At 41.5% G+C, this 12197-nt stretch overlaps 1 protein-coding gene across 1 annotated transcript in view; it reads left to right on the forward strand.

Annotated features, from left to right (window-relative positions):
• The first annotated feature begins 8983 nt into the window (after positions 1-8983).
• Positions 8984-12197, forward strand: part of AKAP12 (A kinase (PRKA) anchor protein 12) — a 23795-nt gene continuing 20581 nt past the window's right edge. The window contains exon 1 of the mRNA XM_009324137.1: positions 8984-9159. The gene's annotated coding sequence lies outside the window, so the exon portion shown is untranslated. The remainder of the gene's footprint in view (positions 9160-12197) is intronic.

A 12197-nucleotide genomic window follows, 5' to 3' on the forward strand; every position in this document is an offset into this window, starting at 1 on the left:
TTAAAAATAGATTATGAATGAACCCATTTATCCCTCTGGAATAGGCGCGTTTAGGGGATTCTGGGACTGAAAGGGAGGTTATGTGCATCTACGTGTTTACATAGCATTGCTTTGGGGTTAGACGTTAGTTTGTTAGCAGAGAAATAATACCACGTTATACCGAGGTCGCCTTCTTTCTGCTCTTCAGAGTTTGGGTCCTCGGAGCAGGGTTACTCAGAAGTTTCTGTAGCTGGTGTGTGGGTGTGTTAGAGCTTGAGAACTGGTTATGACTTTGTTTCTTTGACCTTGGGGTTCAAATTTAACTTTCAAGTTGAATTTCCCATAGTTCCTGGCTGCCACTAGACCTCCTTGTGCGTGTTTTGACAGATTTGAAAACCACATTGAGAATGAACTTTAAATTAACTGAGATTTATTTTATTTTCTTTTTAACTAAATAAGCGTTAGGGATTGGTGTTGGTTAACAAAATATTTAGCAGTTGTGTTGGGCAATTTTAGAATTCAGGTGCTGAAATTTAGACAAGTGAATTTACAGAGGGCAAGCATTTGGCTACTGTGATTGTTTAAAAATGAAGATAGTGTGACTGTCAAGAAGGGATATAACATTCATAACCGTATTTATCCAGTTATGGGAACTAAGACCCCAAAAAAAGAGAATACCATTGATGCTGTTCTCAAATACAAATTATTAATACTGTGTTTTATGTCTTCTATACTTTAGGAAAAATGCTTTCTGATATATTTTTACCTTGTTATTTAAGTAGAACTGTTTAAAGGTGGGGAAGTTCTTTCATCATTTCACTGCTGTAAGAAGTTGTATTACTGCTGTTCTTCTAAAACAACTACTTTTACTTTACATTGCATTAAATAAAAAGAAAAATAAGTTTTAATGAAGTTTAGTCATACCTTTTTTTAATCTCATTTAGGCTGTTCTTACTTGTAAGTTAGTTTTGTGCAGATTTGTGACACAATTTTTCGTCGTTATTCCTTTCAGCCCCTTGAATTTGAAAATTACCAGATCCTGCAATGCCCCTGGAGAAATCTGTCAAAGAACTAATTTGTTTGTAGAAGATACAATGGGGACATTTTGAAGGATGGTCTTTCTTGCGCTTTCCAAATTAAAATGCTTATCAGAACCCCCTCTTTTAGAAGAAAAACTTTGAAAACTGACTTTAATGGAATCCAACTTGAGTGAGCCTTGGCAAGTCAATCACAAATAAATTGTCTAGGCAACTAGTCTAATACAGGTTATAAAACCTCACAGCAGTTGTGCTTTTTTTTCACTTGAAATTCCTCAAAATATTTAATCAAGTTTCTTTCATGACATAGTTGTATTTTGTACAAGACGAAAAACCTCTTTGCCTTTTCTTCTAGAAAGGGCCAAATTTATAGTCTTATTAAGCTGTTTTGTTATTCACATGTGACTCTTTGGCCAGATACCAGCTTTTGAAATGTCCTAGTTACTGGAAGGGGGAGTGTATGTTTCAGTGTTTCTCACTTCTACAGCCCAGGAGATGCGAGAGACCCTGTAAAGCACTTGGTCTACAGCACAAGAGATATTTAGGAGCCTTTGGGTGTTGGCTCGCAAGCACTGCAGGTTAAATGTGGGCTCAACGGGTTAGGACCTCAACTGTTCACCCCATCCTTTCACAAGTTGCTGGTGAATTACACATAAAGCAGCTCCAGAGTTTCCAGCCCAGCATGTTACCGGTGGGTTTTTTTAGTGTAGCAGACAAGGCTTAAACTCCGGCCGTGGAGGAGCTGCTCCTTATCTTGCATAGCCACCCCGCTGCGGGAAGGCCCCTCTGCAGGGGAGCGTGACAGATCCTGGAGGAACTAATCCATTTGCATGCCTGAACTGAATTCATTGGATTTGTGAATCAACACCCAAAGTCCTGTTGAAATCAAGGGACAGGGTGTGGTCCCACAGAACTCCATCTATCTGATGGAGTTATCTCCTTGCTGTTTGAGCAGCGATACTCTTTTCCCCCTCCTTTTCTTCCTCCCTTATCGCTCTACCCTGTCTTGCCCCAGATGATGCAGTCCCGCCTTGCACTGTGCCTGATCCTCACCTTGCCTTTCCGTAAGCAGGTTAAACTCACTAACCCTTCAATAAACAGTGGACTCTTTTTTTTTTTTTTTTTTTTTTTAATCACAAGTGAAAGGAATAACCACATACAGTTTTTATTCCTCCCTGGTAATAATAACTACTGTACAGTGGCTTTTTTTTTTTTTTTTTTTCCTGCTGGGCCAGTTCCCTGATGTATTAGTGAGTTCATTTGACTCCCGCGACACCCAGGTGAGACCCAGAGCAAGGACAGGGCATGCATCTGCAGAAGGGCAGGAGGGGAAATGAAAAATCTTTCCCTGTTGGTGGCGGTGAGCTGGTAGACCCTGTCTGCTTGTGGAACCTCCCTGTCAGACTGCCCTGAGCAGCACAGAGGCCTGAAGCTTGGCCTGAGAAGGATTTAACAGATTTCAATAATAATAGTGCTGGAAGTAGAAACAAGATCTTTTTAGTCTCACAGAGGAGACCAGACAAACCTCGGGAGTCCCAAACTGACAAACACTTTGAGGTGTCTGATGGGATGGGTCCTGTGTTCCTGCCTCCTCCCTGGAGCACCTGCAGCTTCCCCTCTGCTGCTTCTGGCACTGGGCGAGCTCATTCAAGGAGCTAACCCCCTAGAAAGCTGTTCAGCTTCTTTGGCAAGGTCATTCTCTGATGATTTAGCAAGATGTGTTGGCTTCTGGGACTTGCACAGCAGAAGCAGCAGGTGCAGGGGAGCAAGCAGGACCTTGTGACCGGGATTGGGCAGGGAGCTGGGTGGCACTTCTGTTGGTGGCAGCGCATGGCTAGATTGGTTTGGGCATCTCCATCTTGTGAGCTCCCTCTCTGTTCATAGCAGTGACACGCCTCTCACCCAACTTCCCATTTGGATGCTGAGCATCAGGGAGAGCTGGAAAAAGATGCCAGCGTGCTGCCCCCTGCAGCGATGCCCTCCGAGGTGCACAAGGCAGAAGGCAACTACGAGCCACGTGGGCAATGCAAGGAGAGCTGCGTCATCCTACTAACATCTCAGCTAAAGCAATTGCGATCACACCCCACCCCACCCCCTGCTTTTATTTTATTTAGAAGCTCAAGGTACCAGTTTTAATAGAGGTTTCTTTTTGCGGCCCTGCTGAGGGAGCAGAGCTGTGTTGGCGCAGCTACCTGAAACAGCATAGGGAACCTTTTAAAGAGAGAATCCGGAAAAATACTGGCATGCTAATAAGCTATTCTTACAGCAAAATCTAGGTTTGGCAGAGATAATCTTTTATGGGAATTGATGGCTTTAAAATGTCATGTGGTGAATTCCTGGCTTGCTCACATGCAAGGGCCCCCACTCAAGAGCAGCGAGTCGTTCAAACAGTGTTTTCGGGATGGATCCCATTTCTGAGTAGTAACTTGATTTTTTGAACATTACCTGCGTTGTAATGAGAGCAAGTGTCTGCTAGACAGTAAATATTTGGAACTGTCTCTTCTAAAGAGGTTACCAGCTGAGATGTCAGAGTGTCTTATTGTCTGAGTGCCTGACAAATAACAGCTGGGACAGACTTACATCTGCTGTTTAAACAACTGCGTTCTGGTGAGGGAGCTGAGTCAGCCTGAAAATACTACATTAGCGATGGTGAAACTAAGCTTAATCGAGTACCAGAGGAAAGTCCCTAGACTGCGTCTCTAAGAGTCCCAGTTTGAGGCATTTGGTCTGAATGACAAGGCTGCAGGGTTCTCCTGGTTTAACAGGGTCTGATTCCCTTTAAGTACTTCTCTTCCGACTGTGAAGGAAGAGGCTGATGTAGTGTGGCGGTAAGGTTTGGAGGTCTGCCCATGCCTGTGGGGTGGCTGGGGAGAAAGCATAAAAATGCTTAATTGAAAAAATGCACAATGGAAATTGGTGTCATGGATCCACCAAAAGCGTGAAATAACCCCCTAATCATATAGGAGATAAGAGGGAGGTGGTAGAGGGAGTGTCGGGGCACTTTGAAAGCCAAGGCAATTAGCTTGTGTTTGATGTGATAGAGGCTAAAGAGATGCAAAGAGGAGCGCTGGGTCTTTGAAAGTCCTTCAGGTTGGAAACGCAAGCCGTGGTTGTAGTTACTGAAAGGAGAGTAACTTGCTTTGTGCTCAGTCCTTGTTCTAACCGACTCTTAGCGTCTGGATGAGTTGTGCCTATGTGAATGCTTCGGTAAGGTGGTGTCCGAGGACTGCCATGCAGAAAGAGCTGAAAGATGTGAGACCTGGGAATGAGCTCAGGTTGGATCAGGCTTAAGGTGTGGACCAGAATGACATGTTGGGAGTAATGCTTCCTTCACAGGTTGCAAAAAGAGATCACAGAGATGATTGGGGAGCAAAAACTGTTGGTTTTGTTTTAGCCATGTGGATTTCGAGGGTAGTCATCCATAAGGAGGTGTCACAACGAGGTCAGGCTGAGAGTTAGGACAGAAGAGGGTAGATCTGAGGGAGTGAAAGGTAAGGAGAAGGCTCTTGGCTTTGTCTGCAGATGTTACCCAGAAATAAGGTACTGCAATTAGCTATGCTGTTATATGCCTTATCGAGAAAGGGCCTTATGTTTTCTCCACCTGGAATTTGCAATGTCCCACGAACCTCTAATGCCTTAGCTAGTGCAAAACAAGACAAACTGCTGTGAACAAAGAGTCGGAATGACCTAAATTCGGGTTTTTTTTCCAAATGTTGGCGTTTGAAGATCTTTTTAATGAAGCAGCGTGTGTTTAAGAGCAGACCCTCTGAGCACATCAACAGTGCTGCAAGCTTTCCCAAAGTTTCAAAATCAAACTTCAGGAAAAATATTAGAGACCATTATGTCAGTTTGCTCAGTTGTTCAGACAGCTGGATCTGGCTATTTTAGTAATCTAATGTAGAATCAGTGTAGCAGGATTAACAGAATGAGGCAAAATTAACTCTGGTGCGTTTGGGCCTGTTGTGAGGAATCCCTGGAATGATTTGGGTCTGGTACAAGGAATGTTGGGAATGGTGGTGATTGCTGGTGGGGGAAGAAGCTGGGTGCTGCTAGCCCCTCCAGAATAGTGCATGAATGAAGCGTGCAGTGAGAGATCAGGGACCTGCTGTTCATCCATACCTCATGTGATTCTTTGTGTTAGTTTTCTTTATACATTTTAAATTTTGTATGCATTTAATGGGGTCCAACAGTTGGACCTAACGCTATATGCAAAATGGAGCAGAAGCTGCTGTTGGTTAGAGTGACGTGAGCAACAAGCCCTATGCATTTTAATCTCATTAGCTGTGTGTCCGCCCTTTGCTTCCACCTTTGTGGTGGATATGAGGGAAACCTTTAAAAAATACGTGCATGATGTATAGTGGTGGCATGAAAGAAGCTGAAATGTTGCTTCACTGATGGTCCTTTGTTTTGGGAATGAAGAAGCTGAAGGATCAGTGAAGTGGATAACCAGTTCTCTTTGGTTTCTCCTGCATTTGTGAGACAACACATTCATAAATTAGTTAATAATCAAAGGAGAACGATGAATGTGTGCCACAGAAACCTGATAAACGTTGATAAACCTGCCAACTGTAATGTCTCGTTACCTGTAGACAAATACACAGAGCTGAATAAGGGGATTCCTAATACCGTTAATTTTGTCTTTAAGGTTTTCACCTATCTGCTAAACTTTGACTTTATATTTGTCTAAGCTTTACAACTATTCTCAATGGAATTAAGAACACAGCTCACTAAATTAGACATAATTGGACTAAACTGCGGGTTAGATCCCTTCAGACAAATGAAGCGGTTAATATGAGTGAAAATTGAAATTAGTTTCTTTTGAGGCCTAATGCAGTGGGACAGGCTGCACTGACCCTCACAAAGAGCTTGGGCAACTTTTCTCAGAACAGAAAACTTTTTTTTTAAACTAATGATGCTGTTGTGTCTCCCTTCACATTACAAAGCCCCCCAAAGGTGCATATTTTCTTTTCCTTTGCACGCATTTTAATTTGCGAAAAATACTGTTGTTTTATTAGTTTTGATTATTCAATTATTTAAAGCAGAACACCTGATTCGAAAATCTAAATTTGCCTCCCTATGGCCAAGAATCAGATCAAACTCCTTCCCAAGAGACTGGGGTAAAAAGGTCCCTATTCCTTGGTAGGGTAGGGTTATACTGCAGGTCTGGTCAAATTTGAAAATACTGGTTTTAAATGTATTTACATTTTTACTCAGTTGTGACTGATGGGTCCTGCTTTCAAAACTGAATTTATGTACAGAGGGAACAGGGATTATAATTATACTAGCTGGTAGTAAAAACCGCTTATAGTCTTACATTTAGTAATGTTCTTGCCTTCCGGTATGAAGAACAGAATTAAATGTATCATAGCACTTTACAGATCCAAAGGGTTATCTGCTAGATCCAGTGACTTCTGAATTTTGGTCACAAATCTTTGGGATGATATATAGTCACTGTTTTCCTGAATGCATCATGACTGTAGAATAAATTCAGAGCTGGGGGAATATTAAGTGTTACCATAGTTAATACTTTGTCATAACACTCAGGGCTCAGTTTAAAAAGGAGACAAGTTGTACTGCATTGGGGTACCAAATCGCTTTGTACCCTGGTTTCTTGCCGAGTCCACAGGTCCGTACTAGGCGCTTAGGTAAATGGTAGACTTTATGTGTCTATACATGTATGTCCATACCGATGACTCTAGCTTTAAAATGGTTTGCTGACAGGGGGGAGGTTTGGAAAGAAAGGCAAGGAAATCTTTGAATAAAGTGAGGAGTGCTAAGATAGTCAGTGCTGTTGCCTTTCTTGTGACTTCAAAGAATTGTTGGTGCTAATTCTGAGGGTGTTATCTTGATATATCCATCCATGGATTTATCTTCAGATAGCCAAGTGCCCTTAGAGCCAGCGAAGTTAAGGTTGTTCTTGTGTTTGCAAGGCTAGCAGTTGTCTTAAAAGAATGAATGAGTAACATTTAGTATTTAAAAAAAAAAAATTGTCCTTTAATAAATTTGTACTGAAGAATCTCAAAGCTCTTTAAGAATTAGGTCGTTATTTTCTGTGTCTATTTGTGGCTAGTTTTTAATCTGTTAGGACCGTTCAGTTAATGCTGTGTGCAACTGCAGAAGAGTTTCCCGGAGTTTACATGCCTTTGTTCGGTGGTGTGGCATTTTTATTCCTCCCGAGTTCCTGTGTTTTAGATTTATGAGAAGGATGATGTGAGAAGCGGGAATGTAATCTGAGTGTTGAGCCATTCCGTATTTCTTCTATTTAATATCTGGTCTCAGCATGTGAAAACTCTGAAGCCAAATTATTCCATCTGTGGTATTGGCAGTCGAGCAGAATGGGGTCCTTTTTTGTGAGGTGGATTATGTGGCTGTGAAAGGCAGCTTTGAGGAGCGCAGCAACGCCAGGTGGAAACAATTTGGCTTAATTAAGGGCTTCTGAACTGAAATTTGGGAACCCGAATGCACACTTTGTTGCCTGTGGAAGCAGGGGTACGGCGCTTCTCTCGGATCCCGCCCGGCGCGTGAAAAGGGGGTTGAATGATAAGAGGAAAGCCGTTTGCCTGGCACTTTGTATGTTGATTTGAAATTCCGCTGCAGCGGGCTGATTGCTAATAAAAATAAATAAATGGATCTCCCCGTTCAGAAGCTTGTTTTAGTGGGTTTTGGAAGAGAATTGTCAGGAATGTGGCATCTTTCTGATCCCAGTTTGGCGCTTCAAGCGTTTGGATGTTCCATTACACTGAAAGATGGGATGTATCTGTGGTTCCTTTGCTTAATTACCAGGGCTTCAATGGCAGTATTTTGGGAGTACAGCTGAGTAATAAGACAATGATATATAATTAAGGTTTGCTGCTCTACCAGAGGAACTTTAAACCTACGCTTCAGGAATAGAGATTTAAGACGTGGTTAATTAGTTGAAATGGCTTCTGTTGGAAGGTAATACAATCGGTTGGAAAGCTAGTTAACTAAACAAATAATTAAAGGGTAAGGAAGTATTTTTTTAATGACCACAACACATTTCGTACTTCTTAAATAAAAATATGCTTCTGAAAGTATCTTCCTTGTTGTTATATGGCAAGCCAATACAAATTCTGAAAATAATTAAAATGTATCAACTGTGGAAGATGAAAAAGAGATTTTTTTTTTTACACATATTAGCAAATCTAGAAAAAATATTTCAAACGTTATAGTGCAGAGTCCCGAAGAATTGCAAAGCTTTTTCCCCTCATAAGAATAATCTCTGCCTAATAACTGAGGCCCAAAAATTCTAGCTTTAATCCCAGTTTCACTGAATTTTCTCATAGGATTTTTATATATATATATATAAAAAAATATATATAAATATATATATAAATATATATATTCCACTTTCTGTCCTGAACAGTTCAGTTTCTTTGTAATTGTATTGTTTCTGATGATAAGATAAGCACATCAGCAGAGGAGTGATACCAAAGGCTGTAATGTAGACAAGATTCATGCATGTATCAGAGCAATTGTGCCAGACATTTTGAAGAATGAAAAATATCTTTCCATCAGTTAGATTGATGTTATCCAGGAGTTTTCCTTCATGCTAGAAACCAATTTCTACACAAGGTTATAGGCCATTGTCTGTAAGACTTGCTTCTTCCACATATTTCATGTGGCAGAACAATAAAATAAATAGTCCCAGATTATGTCTTGGTTTTTTTTTTTTTCCCCACAGAAGTACTTTGATTTATTAAAGTTAATAATTTTGAAAAGGAGAAATACTGCACAGAAGTATTTATTTCCCAAAATGCTTGCATGTATATATGCAAAATGAGAATGCAAGAACAATATTCTGTGGGGAAAAAACTTCGCCTAATACTGATGTTCCTCTTTTTTTTTTTTTTTTTTTCCCCCCTTCTCTCTTTCTCCTTCCCTACCATCCTTCAACCAACCACGCAGGTTTTAGATGCAAGTTTACCAGTACCTGATGTTAATGAAGACAATTTACCAGTACCTGATGTTAATGAAGACAATTTGGAGCATGATGCCCCACCACAGGAGCCACAGCAGCCAGGAGCTGTTACAGCACCTCAGGAGCTGGATGGGCAGCAGCCAGAGGTGGCTTCACCCCTCCAAGAACCACCCGGAGAGCAAGCAGAGGCCGCTGGAACAAATGGTAAGTAAAAACCTGTGTTCAATGGACAGATCATAGAGGCCTGGATGCTAAATGGAGTGAGAAGTTGAAATGAGGCTCAACTAGCCATCTCCTAGTGAACAGGTAGTTACTCAAGTGATGTCTTGGTTACTCAAGTGCTTCTTCTAGGGCATTGTTTTGTTGGGGAAATTTTTCTCTATAGCAGAGTTCAGGTAACAAATGGGTTGTGGATTGAAGTGGTCAGTGTCGGTGGTGAGGGATGCTACCCATTCCCCCTTAGGGGTGGTTCTCTGCCTTCGGTGCACCCTATGGTGCCTCTGCTTGCCTGCTGCCAATCTCTTGACCATTCACCTGAAGGAACAGCTCAGTTTCCACTTCTTACGTTAGGATTTTCTGCTGCATCAGCCTGTCTCTTCCTTCACAGGGCAGAAATCCCTATTTCTATGGAATTTCTGTGAAATTCTATGTTCATTCATTAGTGATATTAATGATAATAAACTGTTTTGAACTCACAAGAAGGGACAGGCTGCAGATCCATTGGCTCTACCTTGATAAAAGTTCCCTTTCCTACTTCTTTTAATCAGATTTGCATTTTGACCACAAAACCTTTCTCATCCGTCCCAGGAATCTCTTTCTTGCCCTTCTGCACAGTCAGAAATGTGCTGCTCTTTCTCCTGTGCAAACTGGCAGCCCACCTCTCCTGCCCTCATCAGCCTCCTGTTGCTGCCCCCTTCCCTCTGCTCCTGTTTGCAGCTGTGCGGTGAGAGGTCCGCTTCGGCGATCCCACTGCACGCTGACCTTTTTGGCAGGGGTGGCAAGAGGGAGGGGTAGTTTTCAGTCAGAGCAGGCAACGAATGCTGGTGTGAGAGAGCAGAGGAGGGATGGGGAAAGGATAGGATGGAGCACATTCTTCAGTGTCAGCCTGTAGAGCAGCTTAAGGCATTTGTGTAGCCCTTAGCGTACTTTGGTACTTCTTTGCCATGCCTTCAGATTAACTGCCATAACACTATTATCCCAGTAGAAGGTTGCTATGTTTTATGCTGAGCTTTTGTGCCTTTTTTTTTTTTAAATCGTATTGATAGAGGCTTTTGGCACTGTAAAAATGGGATGCAATATGTTTTATCTTTCACTCATGATAAACCTTGCTTCTCTTTAAAATTTTACTCTTAAGTGGATAGGGATGGAGAGAGGATACTCATTAAACAGAGTCATGAAGGAGGAGAATATACCTGATGATTTGAAGTAGCGTGAGAAGATTTCATGGTGGCATTCGGCTTCTGGATCAAGTAGAAGGCCTTTAAAGATCAAGAGAAGGCCTTTAAAAGGGCATGAATTTCAAGTTAATAGTGAAAGGTTATAGTTCTAGTTGAATAATTCTGGGTTGTAGCTTCAGTTGTACAGAAGTTGTGTTCCTAGGATGTATAATGAAAAAGAGGTGAGAAGCTCCTTTTGAATGCAGATAGCTACATGTGACCAAATGCATGATGTGTTGTGGACGTAGATAGCATTAGGAATTCGTATGTGAGTAGATCGCCTGAAAAGTCTTTGCTTTCTTCGATAATCATCTCTCGTGTGGTTGTGTGATGTTGCTGTTTTAATCAGGATTTACTTTACTGTTGTCAGTGGAACCAAGCCTACATGGTAGCATAATTTATGTGAAAGGGAAAACAATTTACAGGTTTGCTCTCAAAGTAAAAAAGCCCTTTATGGAGGTGATGCAGCATGTATTTTCTGGTAACAATAGCTGAAAATGACATCGTCCATAGAGACAAATAAATCCTGTCTGGTCAAGCATTGAAAAGTTAAGTTCTTTGAGTAAAGACTACGTTCAGATGTTCATAACTGTTTCTATCCACCGCTCTGGACCTTACAGAGTCTGGTCCACATGTCTTTAGGCAGATGAATAAAGGTGGGGAAGAGGTATCTCTTAAATGCTCCATGCAGAGAAATCTCTCCACATAGAGAAATACATCATTTTAGCTCTACACTTCTTCACGTTCCCCACTCATTCTTTATTTCATCTTGTTTGCAAAGTCTATAAAATCAGAAGTAAAGCATCATGACACTGAGCACTGAGGCAACACAGGCAATTGCCTACAGTAAAGGAATGTTTATGCTTCAAGTATTTATTTTTGTTTTCCCTCTGAAGAGAGGAGGTGCCGGCTCTGCAGTAAGAAACAGCCACTTCCGAAACAACAGACCACTTCAGTTCCTACTTTTGTAATGCCTTCTTGACGCAGTTTGCCGCAAAGTATCCAGACCAAACCTCAACAGATGCTAGCTAAAAGCCCCAAGTAGTTCGCCCCTCATAAACAAAAACCATACGAAACACACTTGTTTCTCCATCCTGAAACATTTGCTCCTTTGCTTATTACCAGTCACTTAGGGGTTGGGGTTTTTTTGTTGTTTTCGTTTGTTTGGGTTTTTTGAATTGGAATTATCTACAGCCTAATTGCATCATAAATTGTCTCAAATTCTGCTGTCGAGGGTTTCAGAAAGGTATTACTCTGGATACTTGTAGTATAGTAATGTAATTCTCCAGCGGCTCTTACTGCTAGTAAAAAGGGACGCAATAAAATAAAGTGTAAAGGATCAGTATGTGATATAGGTGACCTCCTATTATAGCAACAATATTTTCACGGATTATGCTGGATATCTCCAAAGTTCTGATGATACACAGATACCTGGGCCAGCCGTTCACAGCCTTTGTCTGTGGCTCTGACTGCCAGCACCGACTTCCCAGTTAATATAATCTGATAGCGGCAACTTTGAGTCTGGATCATCTCTCAAATGGTCTTCTGAATGTGAGATTCAAATAATGACAACAAGAACAAACCAACCAACCCAAAAAACCTTCAAGCGTAGAATCATAGAATCATTAAGGTTGGAAAAGACCTCTAAGATCATCGAGTCCAGCCATCAACCTGACACCACCATGCCCACTAAACCATGTCCCTAAACGCCTCATCTACACGTCTTTTTAAATACCTCCAGGGATGGTGACTCCACCACTTCCCTGGGCAGCCTCTTCCAATGTTTAACCACTCTTTCGGTACAGA

This window comes from Pygoscelis adeliae, unplaced genomic scaffold, assembly GCF_000699105.1.
Source record: "Pygoscelis adeliae isolate BGI_AS28 unplaced genomic scaffold, ASM69910v1 Scaffold105, whole genome shotgun sequence".
Classification (NCBI taxonomy): domain Eukaryota; kingdom Metazoa; phylum Chordata; class Aves; order Sphenisciformes; family Spheniscidae; genus Pygoscelis; species Pygoscelis adeliae.